Source organism: Garra rufa, chromosome 23 (assembly GCF_049309525.1).
Source record: "Garra rufa chromosome 23, GarRuf1.0, whole genome shotgun sequence".
Lineage (NCBI taxonomy): Eukaryota > Metazoa > Chordata > Actinopteri > Cypriniformes > Cyprinidae > Garra > Garra rufa.
In genome coordinates this window covers 16,205,257-16,221,748 of record NC_133383.1, presented here as the reverse complement: position 1 = coordinate 16,221,748, position 16,492 = coordinate 16,205,257, and the positions used below count along the sequence as shown (strand labels likewise).

General features: G+C 36.9%; 1 protein-coding gene across 1 annotated transcript in view; it reads right to left on the bottom strand.

Annotated features, from left to right (window-relative positions):
• The window catches only part of LOC141299460 (homeobox protein PKNOX2-like), a 105,068-nt gene that overhangs the window by 73,600 nt on the left and 14,976 nt on the right, over nt 1-16,492 (bottom strand). Inside the window, 1 exon segment of the mRNA XM_073829819.1 lies at nt 2,554-2,625. The gene's annotated coding sequence lies outside the window, so the exon portion shown is untranslated.

Genomic DNA, 16,492 nt, shown 5'->3' with positions numbered 1-16,492 from the left:
AAAGGCCCAATTCTGACTAAACCAGCAAGGAATAACTCAACGACTCCAGAAGAGCAATATCACTGCAGAGAAATCACAGGTTTGAATCTGCTAGGCAGCTAGATAGGTGACACTGCATATTTATCAGCCATCTTCAAAAGTGTGAGAGTATTTTGTGTGCTATCAATGCTTAAAAAAATAAAATCCGTAACAAAAGTATAATTATGAAAGACTGTGCTTAATGCATGACTACAAAAGCTGCATTTGCGAAAACAACCTCCGTTTACCTTTCTCACATTGAAATGGAAGAAAAGAATCTGGCGACCAACAATGGCTCTGTTCCAACACCTAGTGAGTTGCCTTTCTGTCTGCTGCCTACATATGCAGCTGCTAACGAAACTGAACCTCATAAATGGTGAGCTGAGAATGCAAACTGAGCCAGCAACTCTAAATAAGTGCCGTCGCACCAAATACTGTGGCATTTTACACGTTAATTGCATGGTTTAGAATTCATTTCTATGGAGTTTGTTGTTAGCATATTGCTAAGCTAATGTTAAGCAAATATTAAACTACTATTTTATAGGGCTGGGCGATAAATAGATTTCATCGATTAACTCGGATGTGTAGTTTACATCGATTTATTTGAATAAAAATCGCTTTTCTCGGTTTTCTCTTTAATATCCGCCGACGCTCCTCTCTGGGCTCCAGCACTTCCGAATGGGCTCAGCCCTCCCCCCGCGCATTTACCATATTAGAAATACACTAATATATATATATTTGTTTTCAGAAAGGCACGGAAAACAAATAACGCGAGCCACTAAAGGGATATGATAAGATGCTTGCTAGCATATTAGCCGGACCCAATCAGCATATTTGTGTTTGCGCTGAGGGGAGCTTCAAAGGTTTATACGTGTTTTTGCCATGTAGAGTAATGTATCACGGACATATCTCACCAATCCTTTCATAAACGAAGTGTAGAGAGAGTGTAAATAAGAGATTGATTGATGAGTGACACCTTTTAATAATTTTTAAGGGAGTTTATAAATGAGATATTGATTTAATACAACAGTTTAATAAGCAAGAAGTTATTATTAAGTGACTTACATTGTCTGACTATAACACTATTGCCTGATTTTGCTCTATTTCGTCGTCAATAGTTTGAAACAAGTCACATTTGAGCCGCTGCTCATCTCCATTCAAACACAGCGATGTTTCGTTTATGAATGAACCTGCGTTTTTAAACGAATCTAGTGAAATGATTCAATTTCCCATTCATAAAGACCGTAACTTGCTTTATTCTAAATAAACCAGCAGTTCGAACGAATCAAATGAATGATATGATTCAGTAATTAAATCAGTGTCTTGGCACCATCTGCTGGCAGATCGTTTCAGTTATTTAAATCATTTAATATTTCTGTATTCAAAATTTTATATTTTTATAAACAATATAACTGCAAGAGAAAAGCATGAAAATATATATTTACAAACATTTACTGTGTCCGGTATGTCCCGCCTGGTGGAAAGCGATCACTGATGCAGTTGCAATGTATAATGCAAAATATATGGTGCCCATATAAATTGTGGAAAAGCTGAGGTTTCTTTACATGCTGAAAGTAGTAGGGGGTAAAAAAATCTATTTAAATCGTAAATCGGATTTTTTTGTGAAAAAATCGGGGATTTTATTTTTTGGCAATATCGCCCAGCCCTACTATTTTATAAATCATTTCGCTACCTAGATAGATGATAGCTAGATAGCTGATGAAATGATAGAATGATAGATATAATGATAGAACAATATATATAGAATGACAGACAGACAGACAGACAGACAGACAGATAGACAGATAGATAGACAGATAGATAGATAGATAGATGATAGATAGATAGATAGATAGATAGATAGATAGATAGATAGATAGATAGATAGATAGATAGATAGATAGATAGATAGATAGATAGATAGATAGATAGATAGATAGATAGAGACATTAAAAAGAAAAAAATATATAGATATATTATAGGATGAGAAATGATGAATGAAAGAATGATAGAGAGATAGAACAGCTGATGAAATGATGGTATATGATAGATATAATGATAGATAGAACAATATATAGAACGACAAGACAGACAGACAGACAGACAGAACGATAGAACGATAGATAGAACGATATATAGATAGATAGATAGATAGATAGATAGATAGATAGATAGATAGATAGATAGATAGATAGATAGATAGATAGATAGATAGATAGATAGATAGATAGATAGATAGATAGATAGATAGATAGAGACAGATTAAAAAGACAAAATTATAGATGGATGATAGAATGAGAAATGATGAATGAAAGAATGATAGAACAGCTGATGAAATGATATAATGATAGATATAATGATAGATAGAACAATACATAGAATGACAGACAGATCAACCCTGATCATAGATGGCTACCTACAACAGCCTTGTCTATGATGCCTTAAAATACTGCCTAGGTAGGCAGCTCACAGGCTTTTTGGATAGAGCACATGTGTTTTTGAATGAACATGGAAAGTGTTGGTTTAGGAACTTACAGTTTGCTTGTTCTCAGCATCGGAGCATCTGATATTGGAGTCGGTCCGACAGTGCACTGCCCTCCAGACAGTCTACAACACAAAAAGAGAAACCTTCTGAGTACAGTTACATCTAATGGTCTGTGCGTTAATAGCAAACCTGAGATCATTACTCCAGCTGCATTACAGCACAACTTGTAAAATAGCCAGAAATGTTGATTTAGGTCTAAGCAACACGGCATGCTTTGGAGAACGGGGATCTTTTTTATTGACGCTGCGTGATACCCGTGGGCCTGCTGACACCACAATTTGAAAAGTAATTTGATATTTTGCGTGAAAGTATATGTATGTGTCTGTCCTGCTGTTGTGGCTTAATAGAGGCTGTATGTGTGTGTGTGTGTGTGTGTGTGTGAGCTTGGGTAGGTGGGCAAACAAAGATAAAGACAGGGGCGGGAATGGCAGGAATTGCGGCCAGCCCCCCACGCTTCAGTCTGTCAGTATAGGTTCCTGTGAAACCTTTCTCAGGTTTCTTCCAAACTACAAAGAAAACATTTTAGGGTTCTGTAATCCCTCCCGCAGCCTCCTAAAGCCCCAGAGCCCTCCACACACATCCATACAGTCCACAGCCCACCTCCCTCTCCCCCTCATGAGACCTGATCTGCCTTCCTGTTGACGTCAAAGTGAATTAGAGCAAGGAGAGCGCAGCGGCTCCCCCCGGGGGGCTGGAGGGCTAATCATGCTGTTCCTCACCGGCCTCAGAGGAAGCATTAGCGTTCCTCTTGCAGCAGACCACCACATCTACAGCACAGGGCCCCTTAACAAACAACCAGGACACCACATACACACAAACAGCTTATTTACAGAAATACACACTAATAGGTCCCTCCTACACACCGCAGCACCCTCCAAACAGTGCCAGATGAACAGAAGACTTGTGGGTTTGCCCTTCCTCATTCAAACAGTCAGAGAAAGTTGAACTTTAGGGTAGACCTCTTTCTCTAATATACAGAGCACCTCTGTGAAATACCTAATCCCAGCCTCCCTTCGTCTCCACACCGACCTCCTGCACTCCCTCCAGCCGCTCTGAATAATGATTCCACATATAGCGAAGGAGACAGTTGAGGAGACTTTACACTGTGTGACTGACCTGATTCCTACTGAGATGACTGTGGCTCTGCTCTCTTATGTCTGATGGTCTGACTCAGTGTTATTTTAGTATTATTTCTATACTATTTTAGCTTTTATTTGTATATTTTCAGTATTCAGTTGAAATTTGTCACCTGGTAGAGATTTTGGACTAATTTATCGCAGTTACACTGTTGTTGCGCTATGTGTTCATAAAAATGTAACGTTTAAACGCATTTTTGAGCATTGCAGTTTAAAAACAAGCAATTTTAAGGCATTAATTTCGCTATATGCACCCACTGTCTATCAGAGCGGCACGTATGTTAAGACGATGCGCATAAAGAGCGCATGAGTACTGAACTTTATTTTTGCCACTTTAAAGGCCTTGAACGGTTAAATACACACTTGTATGTGTCAAAATGCCCGTCTTTGCAATTATCCTCATAAACTCAGTAATTTAGGTCTTAAGTGAAAGCAAACAGCTGAGAAATAAAACGTGTAACAGTATATTGGATCCGGGCAGCTCTTAAAGTGACAGCAGCCTAATATTCCTGCTGTCTGTCATTCATGTTTATCAAACAAAAAAAAAAGAGTGAAAATCTCTCACTGCTCTTGACTAAATCACTTTTTTAACTTTAATAATAAGAAATATATATATATATATATTAGGGCTGGGCGATATGGCTGAAAACTATATCACGATATCAGTGTTTCATATCGGTCGATATCGATAATTATTGATATTTTTATGACCCATTTAAAATAAGGACCAGGAGAAAAATATATTACACTCAAGCATTTTTATTTTAAACTTAACCTGCCTCTGATCATAATCCCCTCAGTTATTAAGACAGAAATGTCAACAACCATGGAAAACTCAAATAATTAAAATGTAAACATAAGTCTAAAGTCACAATATACACTTAATTATCTCTTAATCCTCAATTCAAACCCCATTCATTGTCGATAAAGTGAATGGTTTAGGTAATGTGTGGCCCAGAAGTACGGCTTGACCACAGGTCAGAGGTTGTTGCAAAGTACTTGGCTGATAATATTTATTTCTGCACAGATTGCTGGTTGCCAGTAGCCAACATTACTTCTTTCCCGGTACTTTAGCCTATACTTTGTGTAATAACAAAAATATTTATTTAAGTGAAAAAATAAGTCCAAAACTTTCAACATTTTGAACAATAGGGCCTAACAATCTTTTTTTTTTTTTTTTCAGAAATTCTTGTTTTAATTTTTCTGATAATCAAATGAAAGCAAAATCACAGATTTATTTTTAAAAATAAAAATAAACAGAGCTTTACTGTTAAAATTAATACATAGAAGAAAAATTATATTCAGTTAAAAAAAGGTTTAATAATAATAGTATTTTTTCAACAATTAAGTGGTGACTCTTTATTTTATTTTTTATCATATATATTGTTTTATGTAAATTATTTAAATGTGAACATATAAACACCTACATTATACTGTACAAAGTAATACAAGACTAATATGGTTCTGTCACATTTTAAACCGTACTTTTATTTTGACAGGTTGCCTTGAAGTTTCAGTGTGTAATACAGTATGAATGATGCTAGTTTCACTAATGAAACGGTAAAATTTATAAAAAGTGACACTCACAGCAGCTTTGGAGATTTTTGTCTGTTCATGTGAGATGCAAAGGCCAAAAATTAGCGGGAGCGTCACGTGTGCAGTATGCGTGTAGTGAAAATAAAACGCGTCTCCTCCATTCATATAGAGCAGTGGTTCTCAACCTTTTTTGGTCCAGCGCCCCCCTACCCATTATTCAGGTCCCTCACCGCCCCCCATCAAATAAATCAGTCTAATTGTCCTCAATGAAAATGAAAATTGATTGTTATTAGTATTTTGTGTTTATAATAGGACTGTTATTATATTTATAGCAATTCAAATGTATGGGGTCATTACAATTTTTACGAAATTAATTTAAGGACGCATTGAATTGATCATTTTTTTACAGTAAATTATATATATAAAAAAAACATTAATAACATTCATTTGCAGTTTTTAAGCAAATTGGTGATTTTCATTGCTAGAGCTTCAGTGTTTTTGTGATGCTTTGCCCCAAATTTAAAAATACTAAATAAAAATTCCTGTTTAGAACATATCCAAAAGGACATTTTTACATAAGTGATTTTAGTTTGTTCTTCCGTTTCTGGAACTCTTGAACATCCTTTTTATTGCTGTGGTATGTTTGGATATTTTCAATTAGCTTTCAGTAAAAAAAAAAAAAAAAAAAAATCCTTGGAAAATACCCTGCTTTTTGAGAATATATTGAATTCCCTTTTTTCTGAGATAGTAGACATGGTTAATTTTGTGGGTAATACCACTACACATGCAAATGGAAGAAATGTAAACTCTACTTTACTATATTTCACAATTTTTAGAATATTTAAAAGTTTGCTTACAAATACCTTAAAGAAAACTAAGTACAACACTAAAAGTTGGGACGTTTTGTAAAATGATAAAATCTATGATTTGTTAATTCTATTTAACTTTTATTTAATTGACAACATTACAAAGAAAAGAAAAGTCACAAAAGTGCAACACACTCCAAAACAATTGGGGCAGACGAAAAATAAAAGTGAAAAGGTTATAGAATAAGCTAATCTGTTTTGAAACAGTTGACAGGAGCCAGGTGAATTGGTAATAGGTGAGGGGATCATCTTTGGGTATAAAAGGAGCTTCTCAGTCTTTGCAAGCAATGCTAGATCGTGGCTCAAAATTTGTTTATATTAACAAAAATATGTTGGCCAGTGTAAACATTGGAATTTGTTTCTTTGTACTTCAGTCAATTAAATAAATGTTAAAGAGATCAAATTACATATTCTTGATTTTATGGCATTCAGCATGATTTCTGAAAGATCATGTGACACTGAAAGCTAGAGTAATGAAGCTTAGCATAAGAGGAAAACACATTTAAAATATATTCAATTAAAAAAGCTTTTTTAATGGTATATATTTAAAAAAACAAAAACAAATGCAACCTATGTTTATTCATCCATTAAAAAATCTTATTTGCCTTTTTTAATAGTAATGTATATTTTATTTATAATATATAGGCTATTTTAAAAGCATGTAACCTATCTAAACCCAAATATAACAGCCCACATTAGCCCGTACATACTTTTATTTCAAATATATGTAATTGAATGCCACATGACATTCATGACATATTTGATTTGACTGGGCTTGAAATATCATTATCATTAGTTTCCCAAGGAGCAAAAAAGCATAAAAAATTAGGCTGGGCTATTATTTGTGAGCTTTGAATACATTCTTTAAAAATTTGGCATTTAAATCATTTGGCAAACAAAAAGCTTTCATATTATTATTTTTTTCTAAACAAGAAAAAGCATGTCATGCTTGACCGTGACTATTGTAAACTAGCAGCCAGCTAACACTTAAGGTCATTGCACACATTGAGTCCGAATTTTTCGCACGTTAAAAAATAAATACCTCACGTTATGTTAATCACACTTGCACACTGCCTCCAAATTTTTCGTCCGTCATAAAAAAATTGCGGATCGGGTTTGATTTTTTGCGTTTTTCGCATCTGTAGCAAGCATTTTGAGAGGTGTTTTGACAGTTCAGAGCCACCGTACAAGCGAACGCCAAAATCCAGAATTGCGCCTGTCAAGTTCATTCACTTTGTCCCGCAGCACAAGCACTGTAAAGGTCCTTGTACGCTGAGTTCGCAAAAATTAGTGGTCTTCTTTATAATATGTGGCTCCAGTAATGCTAGCAAAGCATCAACGATTACTGACATCCTGAAATAAACTCTGAATCACCCGGGATAATCCCGCAGTTTATTAATAAGGAGGTGCGCCTTAAAAGTATTCCCTCCTCTGTATCTGTTTCTGTTTTTAAGAAGAGAGTGGACAACATCGTTCTATTTCGTCGGACTCAGTGTGCAAGGTTTCTGTGCGTGACGAATTTTTAGGATTACGAATACGAAATAACGTATACGAAAATTTCGGACACAGTGTGCAATGACCGTAACACTGCTACACTGGCCGCGAACGGCGCAACAAGTTGCATTAAAGCACGTAGATCCCGTTATAATGAGTCATTCAGTAACTGAGCGCGAGCGCTACAGTAAACGCATTCCGTGCGCTTATGCTGCAGACAAGTTGACAAATAGATACAGAAAAGTGCGCTTTGATGCATCCAGTGTAGAAATGGCATTAGGATGTGGCAGACCATTTTCTTCTGCAAGTTTTAGCTCAAACTTATTCGGTTTAAACTCGTCTTAACCAAACGCCCCCCAAAACCACCTCAGCGCCCCCCTTTCAAAATTATTGCTTTCAGCGCCCCCCGAGGCTCTTCCAACGCCCCCTGGGGGGCGGTACCGCCCCCGTTGAGAAACACTGATATAGAGCATAGAGATATAGAGGCAAACGGGAACATGCAGGATTCATATTGAAACGGTCTTTTTGCATTTCAGTTTTCACAGACACTAGTCCATATCGCGATCTGAATTAATTAACAGACCAACTTTTGATTTATTGGTCCAAAAATCGACGAATTCCGCGGCATTCCGCCCTATAGTAAAGTCCGTTTTTATGAATGGAGTCCGCGATCCCGTCTGTGAGGAGACATTGTAAACGCGCGATCATGTAGAGACAGAAATCACATGCCGTCGTGTAAATAAGATAAATAACATAAGGCTATTTAGTTTGTTTAATACAACAACATGGACCCATTCTGTAGGAAAGATAACCTTAACTTCTATTGTGGTCTGGCGCTATGAACTGAACGTTAAAGGGGGGCTGGGCGGGCCGACGAAGAATACAAAATATCGAACGTTTTATCGAACACATTTTATATTGATATCGATCTCTTGTCTATCGCGATATATATCGTTATCGTTTTATCGCCCAGCCCTAATATATATATATATATATATATATATATATATATATATATATATATATATATACACACAGTGTTTTTATACATTTGATTACTTTATACAATGTCTGTAACATTTCTTATTTATTTGTTCTACAGTAGTTTTTTGTCCTATTGCTAGTAATTAATTTGTTAATCTGTTAATATATCCAAAATTTTGATATCATAAAGACCTTCAAGTCATTACTGTGAAATAAAATCATTCATATAGTGATATAAGGTTCTATTTATAGTTAACATTCTTGATGTGAACAGGTCTTTAAACTTCTTTTACTTCAGTTAGTTGAAAAGCCAAGATTTCTTTAATTTTTCATCCAATTTTTATATTTTATTTAGCTTTGTTCAAAATTATTTTTAATTATTTCACTTCTATTTAACAATCACAACACTGGTTGTATTTTTCCCCCACAAAACACACGGGCGCTATTTGTGACTGTAAAGGCTGAAATACACTACACAACTTTTAAAATCTGAACAGATTTAACAATACTTGGCATCATACACTTACCAACTTTGTAATAGTTTTAGAGGAAAAACTGCTCATCACAAACTAAACAGAAATGTGTGCCTTGTTGCTTGGAGACAAATAACAAATTAAAACAATATGTGTTTTCAAATTGGCTTGAAATATCAAACAAGTTTGATCTCTGACTGGATGGAATCATAGCCTGAAGCTAAAAAATCAGAGTCTGTGACCATCATACACTACACGACTTTCTGTAAAATCTGTCAACTCAAATCTGCAGACTGGCTCGGACTTTCAGCAACTACCGTCAACTTCTGGGAAAAGTACAATCGGAGTTACATTAAAAAAAATTCTGGCTCTTCTGAGCTTTGTAATGACAGTGATTGGCTGTTGAGATTTTGACGTCCAATAAAGTGCAAGTCCAAGTTCTCCATTCATTGTGAAAGTAGTCCACATGGCTCGAGGGGGTTAATAAAGGCCTTCTGAAGAGAATCGATGTGTTTATGTATGAAAAATATCCATATTTAAACTTTATAAACTGTAATCTCTAGCTTCTGCTAACTGTTTTATGTGCATTTAAGAGAGAGTGGCGTCCCAGCGGAAGACATAGGACAAAGGACGTAGGCGTAACATAAGCTCAGATGAGAATATGCTAGTCCCGCGAGAAACAAGTTTTGTTTACAGCAAAGGAAAACCATTCTCCTCTTGGCTTATATCAAAGTCCTCTGATTTTTTCCTTACAAATAATGCTACTCTCTCATGAACACATGTACATCATTAGGGGAAGTTAGAGATTACTATTTATAAAGTTTTAAATATGGACATTTTTCTTACACAAATGCATTAATTCACTTCAGAAGGCCCCATGTAGAGTACCTTTTATGATGGATGGATTTATTGGATTTCAAAATCTCAACCCCCATTCACTACCATTATAAAGCTTGGAGTGAATGTTCATGTCGGTTTAAACAGACACATTAACAGAACTTCATTCAAATTAAACTGTATATCGCCCCTTATTTTCACACCAAAAATTTGACTCGGTGTGAACAGCCCTTTAGCTGTATATAACAAAATAAACCCAGTGCCTGATTGCTTTTTGGATGAAGAAAACAATTTGTAATAAATGTCAATACTAATAGTTAACTTTCTCCAGTGTTGCATAGTCCTCTTTAGATCCTCTTGTCTGTTCAGTCTTGACTATCCTATTAAAATATGACTACACAGTCTACTACAGTCATTAGATCAACACTATGATGCATCTCAAACTCTAAATCCTCTTGATTTTGACCTGAGAAATGCAAGGTTTAGGTGGTAATTACCCACAATGCCTTGCCAGTAATAGTCCCCCAGCTGTTCAAAGACTGCGAGAACAACATTTGCTGCCGGGGGTTTAGAACTTCCTGTTACTATGACAACCATGGAACAATTCATATTCCGTGTGTCTCTCCTCTAATAAAGTGTGTAACATTAGGGCGTAATTGTATTTCTGCGCAATATATGAAAAAGCCCTTTGCAGTGAGAAACGCCTGATAGCAGTCGTCAAAAACGTCTGGAAGAATGACAGCCTCTTTGTCTGTATCAGAAGCTTGTGACTTGGCATCACAAAATCGTTAAAATTGAATTAAAAAAGTAACCTTTAAATATGTATGGCAAGCACAACTAACCACAGTCCCAAAAACTCTAGGCATGTGATGCATATAAACTATCAATAGCTTTAAAAGGTATCATGGTGGGCCGGAGAGCCTCTTTAAGATCACTTTTAGTAACTTATGGAAGTGTGGCAGGACCAAGGAGCTTGAGTGGATTGAAAGCAGAATTCCTGGGAATTAGAAAGGATTTAGCGGACAATAGCAGGTATTCCCACTAGTGTAACTAGACTCTAGTTGGCGTCACGAGAGGCTTAAACTTCACATTAAACCAGTGTGCAGCTGACACAGGAGGCCGCACTAGACACAACAAGCGGAATATGAAGCAATACGCACACGCATTAAGCTTATATATACACACACTGGGAACAAAACAAACGCGCATGCTGCATGAAGCAAACGTTTATTTTGTTACCTTTCAGACCGACGCACAAACTCACAAAACAATATTAGCGCTTAATGAAGTATACGCTGTGCCCTCCGTGTCGAAACAACACTTCCCCACTCGACACATAACACATTTTGCTTGATCTGAATCTTGGAATATTTGCCGCAGTCTTTTCTACATTAGTGAGCTACGGAAATCCAAACAGGAGAAAGACTTAACAGCTAAAAATATCTCCAGGCGTAGCAATGAGACAGGTAGATCCAGGCTCTTATCCGAAACAAATCCTTCTAAATCTTTTAAATGGCACACCACCTTACCATGAAATTTTTATTTTCCTCAGACTTTCGGAGAAGAGTTTATGGGAAGTTTAAAACCTGTAAAACCGCCAACCTCTGAATGGAAGAATCTCACATAAAGCCAGCACTAGATTGGTCATAACAGTCGTATTTTGAAAAATATATATATGTAAACTGGTTGTTCATGACTGTTTTTAGAAATACTGAATTAAAAACTATTTTGACATCTTTGGGGTCAGTAAGATTTTTTTAAAGGTCCACTGAGGGTGTGTTCTCACTTGTCATGTTTGGTTCAATTAAAACAAACCCTGGTGCGATTGCTCTGTTTGTGAGGTTCGTTTGAGTAAGTGTGAACGCTGCCATGCGAACCCTGGTGCGCACCAAACAAGCGGACCGAGACGCTAAAAAGATGGGTTTCTGTCTGCTTCCAAACAAACTCTGGTGCGCTTTGAATAAAATATGAAAGCAACACGGACCAAATACTTCTAAACAAACCAAAAACAGGAAGTAATGACAAGATGCGACACTATGCGACATGATTTCATGAAGGGAACAAGTAGTGTATCCAAAACAAAACAAGCAGAGATTAAATGTAAAGCAACTAGGAGGTAAAGTGCCTTGTATAAGCTTTTTGTAAGTTTGCAGGTGGTGAAAATAAAATCATATGCATGCAATAATGAGCGTGCTTAGTCCAGCAGACCGAATTGTATGTATTCGACTTAAAGCGACAATCAGCAGACCAATCAGTGAATGGGTACTTAATGGGTAAATGTCATACACCCGAACGCACCTTTTTCATTTTGTTTGGAGTGTTTGGTGAGTTCGGTCATGAAATATACATCATTCAACCCGACCAATCAGATTGTGAATGTATCACTATGCCTTTAGGTTCGCTGTCAAAAATGCCAATGTGAAAGCTAAGCGGACCAGGACCAAATGTATCATTTTCCTTTTTGCTCCGGACCAAATTAACCAAATTAACCGAACTACAAGAATAAACCTGAATTGCTTTGAAACGCAGCATTATTCTATGTGTTGACATAAATTCAACTGAAACAGGAAGACAGGGCAGGACATATCAAACAGTCCCGGCCTCCTTTTTTAAATAGCCAATAGTGTTTTGTTGATATTACAGCTTGAGCCAGAGCCATTGAGCTTGGTAATGCTTCATATGTCAGCCTATGAAATCCACAATCGCATACATATCGCTATAAAATATAGCATTCTGTGTAGAATTCACTGTGTAGGTCTGCACTGACTCACGCATATGATCTGCTCCGTGCTATTTTGTCTCTGGACACTTGTCGCTGCGGTGGTTCGCTTGACACAGCAGGAAACCAGACTTCATTTGCCCTAGTGTAAAGCATATTTAGACTGTCTGAATTGTTCCCTATCCCCTATATAACACATTATGTGAACATACTATTCACCATACAAAAAAATACACATTCTGTAAAGTGACCAAGTGACCAATTTAAGCCACAGCATCAGCGTCTATTTATTGAGTAGAGTAGAATCTAGAGAGCATTTGATTGGACAGGAAGTTTAATGAAAAGCTGAAGTGCAGGGTAATGCCATCAAAATCTTTGATTCATATTGGCGGAAGTTAGAGACTGTAAGTTTTGAATGCTTGTATCTTGTAAATGCGAATTTTGTCATTGTTCTAGAGCACACCAGCTTATAGATAATCTTAAAGGGTCTATATGCAACTTTCTGAAATTTAAACTCACGACTGACACCTGTGGCCAAAAAACGGAACTGCTCTTATTTTCTGCTCGCTCTCGCAGTGCTCGTACGTGCACACTTCACAAGTCATCCGCTGCAAAGATGTCAACATTATGTTTACAGAGGTAAGAACAGTCAAATACATATATTGTAGGCTAATTGCTGACTTGCGGTGGTGGCAGAGTCATCTGAAACGTTTAACATGAACGCGTTTGACGTCACATCCGCAGACAGCGCGCGAAAAATCCGACCCGACAGAAAATAGGAAAAATAGGATACAGGCTTATAGGTGCACCCACTGTGAGCTGACAAGGTGTCAGTATGCTCATCAGGAGATGTTTGAGTCATAAATGGTCAAATAAAAAGGCTATTGTTACGTTTATTTTTGGGAAAAAGTTACATATAGCCCCTTTAAGGCTAACATATTCATACTAAAAGCCAAAAAACTTCAATTTTGATTTCATGGGGACTTTAATGATTTTGAAAGAGGTCTGTCATGCTCACCACATGAGTGTCACATGATCCTTTAGAAATCATTAATATGCAGATTTTCTGCTTAAGAAATATTCTTTAAAAAAAAGACCCAATTTTCTTTGATATACTAGTCTCTGGATTTGACTATGAGATTTTTTATTTTTTTATTTAAAAAAAATATTTGTAAATATTACAAACAAATAATATTATTACTAACATGACAAAAACTGACGGTCACCTTGCCGTGTGGAATATCCATCCCTGAGCTCATATGCTGTTTCGTTTCTCTCTGCTCACTGGAGCTCTCTGGCCTTCAGCCAAACTCCAGCTCCCATCTGCCCAAACCCAGACACTCTGTGAGGCCTGCAGCTCGCTCTGCTTCCTGTCCTGGGACTTCAGGAATGAGAGCTGGGACATGGGAGAGTCAGACACTGAGCTTTCAGCAGATTCCCTGGCTTAAGATGGTTTTCATGAGTCTGTCGCATACACACAAGATGAGACACACACGTGCAGGCTCATGGAAACACATATGTGCAGACCGGACCAGACAATCGAGTAAGCAAACTTCAGTGCTAATACAGTGTGCACTACTATTGTACATACATGCGTTCTTGCATTTCTGAGGTAGAGTTTTTGAGTTTTTCAATAATCTGTCAATACTTACACCAGATGCGTTAGTGCCTTTCACTTCAATCAGTGTCCATCTTGGTATTTGTTCTAGCTGTTTTTTAATTAGGTAATGGGCATACAAGTATTTTACATTTATGCATGTGGCAGATGCTGTTATCCAAAGTGGCGCTGCATTCAAGGTACACATTTGATCAGTTCTTGCTTTTCCTAGGAATTGAACTCATGCCATTGGCAAAGCTATTTCACAACCAATTTATACATATTTCACAAGGTGGCTAATCCATACAATTCGTACAACCTCACTCATACAGTTTTGTATGATTTCTGTGAGGGGTAGGTTTAGAAGTTAGGGGTGGTCAATCGTATGAATTTTCCACCTTGTAAAAAAAATGTTAAATTGTTCACAAATTGTACAAATTCGTACAACCTTGCTTGTACAATTTTGTATGATTTCTGTGAGGGGTCGGTTTAGGTGCGGAGTCATTCGTACAAATTCCTACGAATTTGCCACCTTGTAAAATACGTATGATTTTTCACAAATCATACGAATTTGTACAACCACACTTATACATGATTTTATATGATTTTTGTGAGTGGTATGTTTAGGAACGGAGTTAGGGGTGGTCATTCGTACAAATTCCTACGAATATGCCACCTCGTAAAATATGTACGATTTTTCACAAATTGTAAAAATTCATATGACCTCATTCCTCACATTTAGCCACCTTGTAAAATATGTACGAATTGCCATGATATTAGGTTGGACACTGGCATTGCTAGCATCATGCTCTTCTGTTTCAGTTAAAATAAATCTTTGATTAATAAATAAAAAACACTTTTTGAGATGTTTCTTTGCCAACTACTTAAAAAAATATAAGTTGTTGTAGAATTACTAACTGAAATTAAAAAAAAATTAAACTGAAAAAATATAGGAACAAAAGAAACAAAATGAAAAGTTAATTCAAAATATTAAAAATATATACATAATATATTTATAATTTATAAAATTATAAATATATAAATAAAACTAAAATCCTTCCACCACAATGGCAAAGATATCCTCAGTCTCCTTTTTCAAACACTTTGATTTTTAATCTAGCTTTTTGATTTAGTACCAGTTATCAGGTTTTCTGCTACCATTGAAGCCGTTTTATCCACTCTGATAACATCGGCAGGTTTAGGAAGGACAGTGAGGAATTCCCCTACCCTACAAGCATTCACCATGACCTCTCACTCTGTTTTTTCCACCCTCCTTTTCTAACGGGAAGGAAAAGGTTAACCCTTTCGCTCTTGCTCGGGCCAGTTGTGTTTATTGCTAAAGTCAGCTGAGCTAAAAGGTGTGATGAGCTGTATTAGGTGTCTATGATGGTTTATAAATACCCCCGAAGTGCATCCGACCAGCAGAACGGCGGACTGCGACACAACAAAGAGATATAAAAGGCAGGTGTATGCCATATTTTGCATTACTGCCACCTTCTGCGCATCGCTTCGCACTTCTGTTCCAAATCCGGCAAGGATGTATTAGCCACCTGGGTGCACGGGCCCGACTTCTCTCCCTAACAGTGAGGGCATTCGCTGTCCTCGCTCTCACCAAAAACTTGTGTCATCCTACCCCGGCTATGGCAGAGCGCCACATGCATGCGTCTACATTTCCCCCACACTCTGGGGCAGCAGCTGTTTATGTTTCACTTTTAGCTCAGAGCTGTCATCAGTCCTTTCTGAAGGGCAACGCTATAAAGTTCTAACAGTCAGGGAGCACGAGATTGTTTTCCACGCAGTTGTGGTCGATAAATGGCTGATGCATCGCTGATCAGTCTCCTGGCTGTTATCGCACCCAGTGTTTGCGGGCTCGCATTAATATCATCCCCTGTATGGCAAGTGATGATTTCTCCGAAGACCCTCCGTTTCTAGAGTTTCACACAAAGCAGGGCACAATTTCGTCTGCTATATTTATCTCCCTCTAAGTTTTCAATTGAACAGTCACCAGAAGTCTCACGGCTAGCAGCTGGAGAAAACTCAAGTACAGGCGTCTGTCCGTAAGATCATCAACTAGTCAATTCAGTAAGGTCACCTACACAGTAGAGTTTGCACTGCATCAGAGAACACAGAAAATACATTAATTTTAATGGGGACGGTGCATTGCAAAGAAAAAGAGGAAAACAAGATGTCTTTTAATATAATATAATATTTAACATTAACATATAATTGTATTAATATATGCAATACTATAATATAATGTAAATATAATATATTATATTTTATGTTT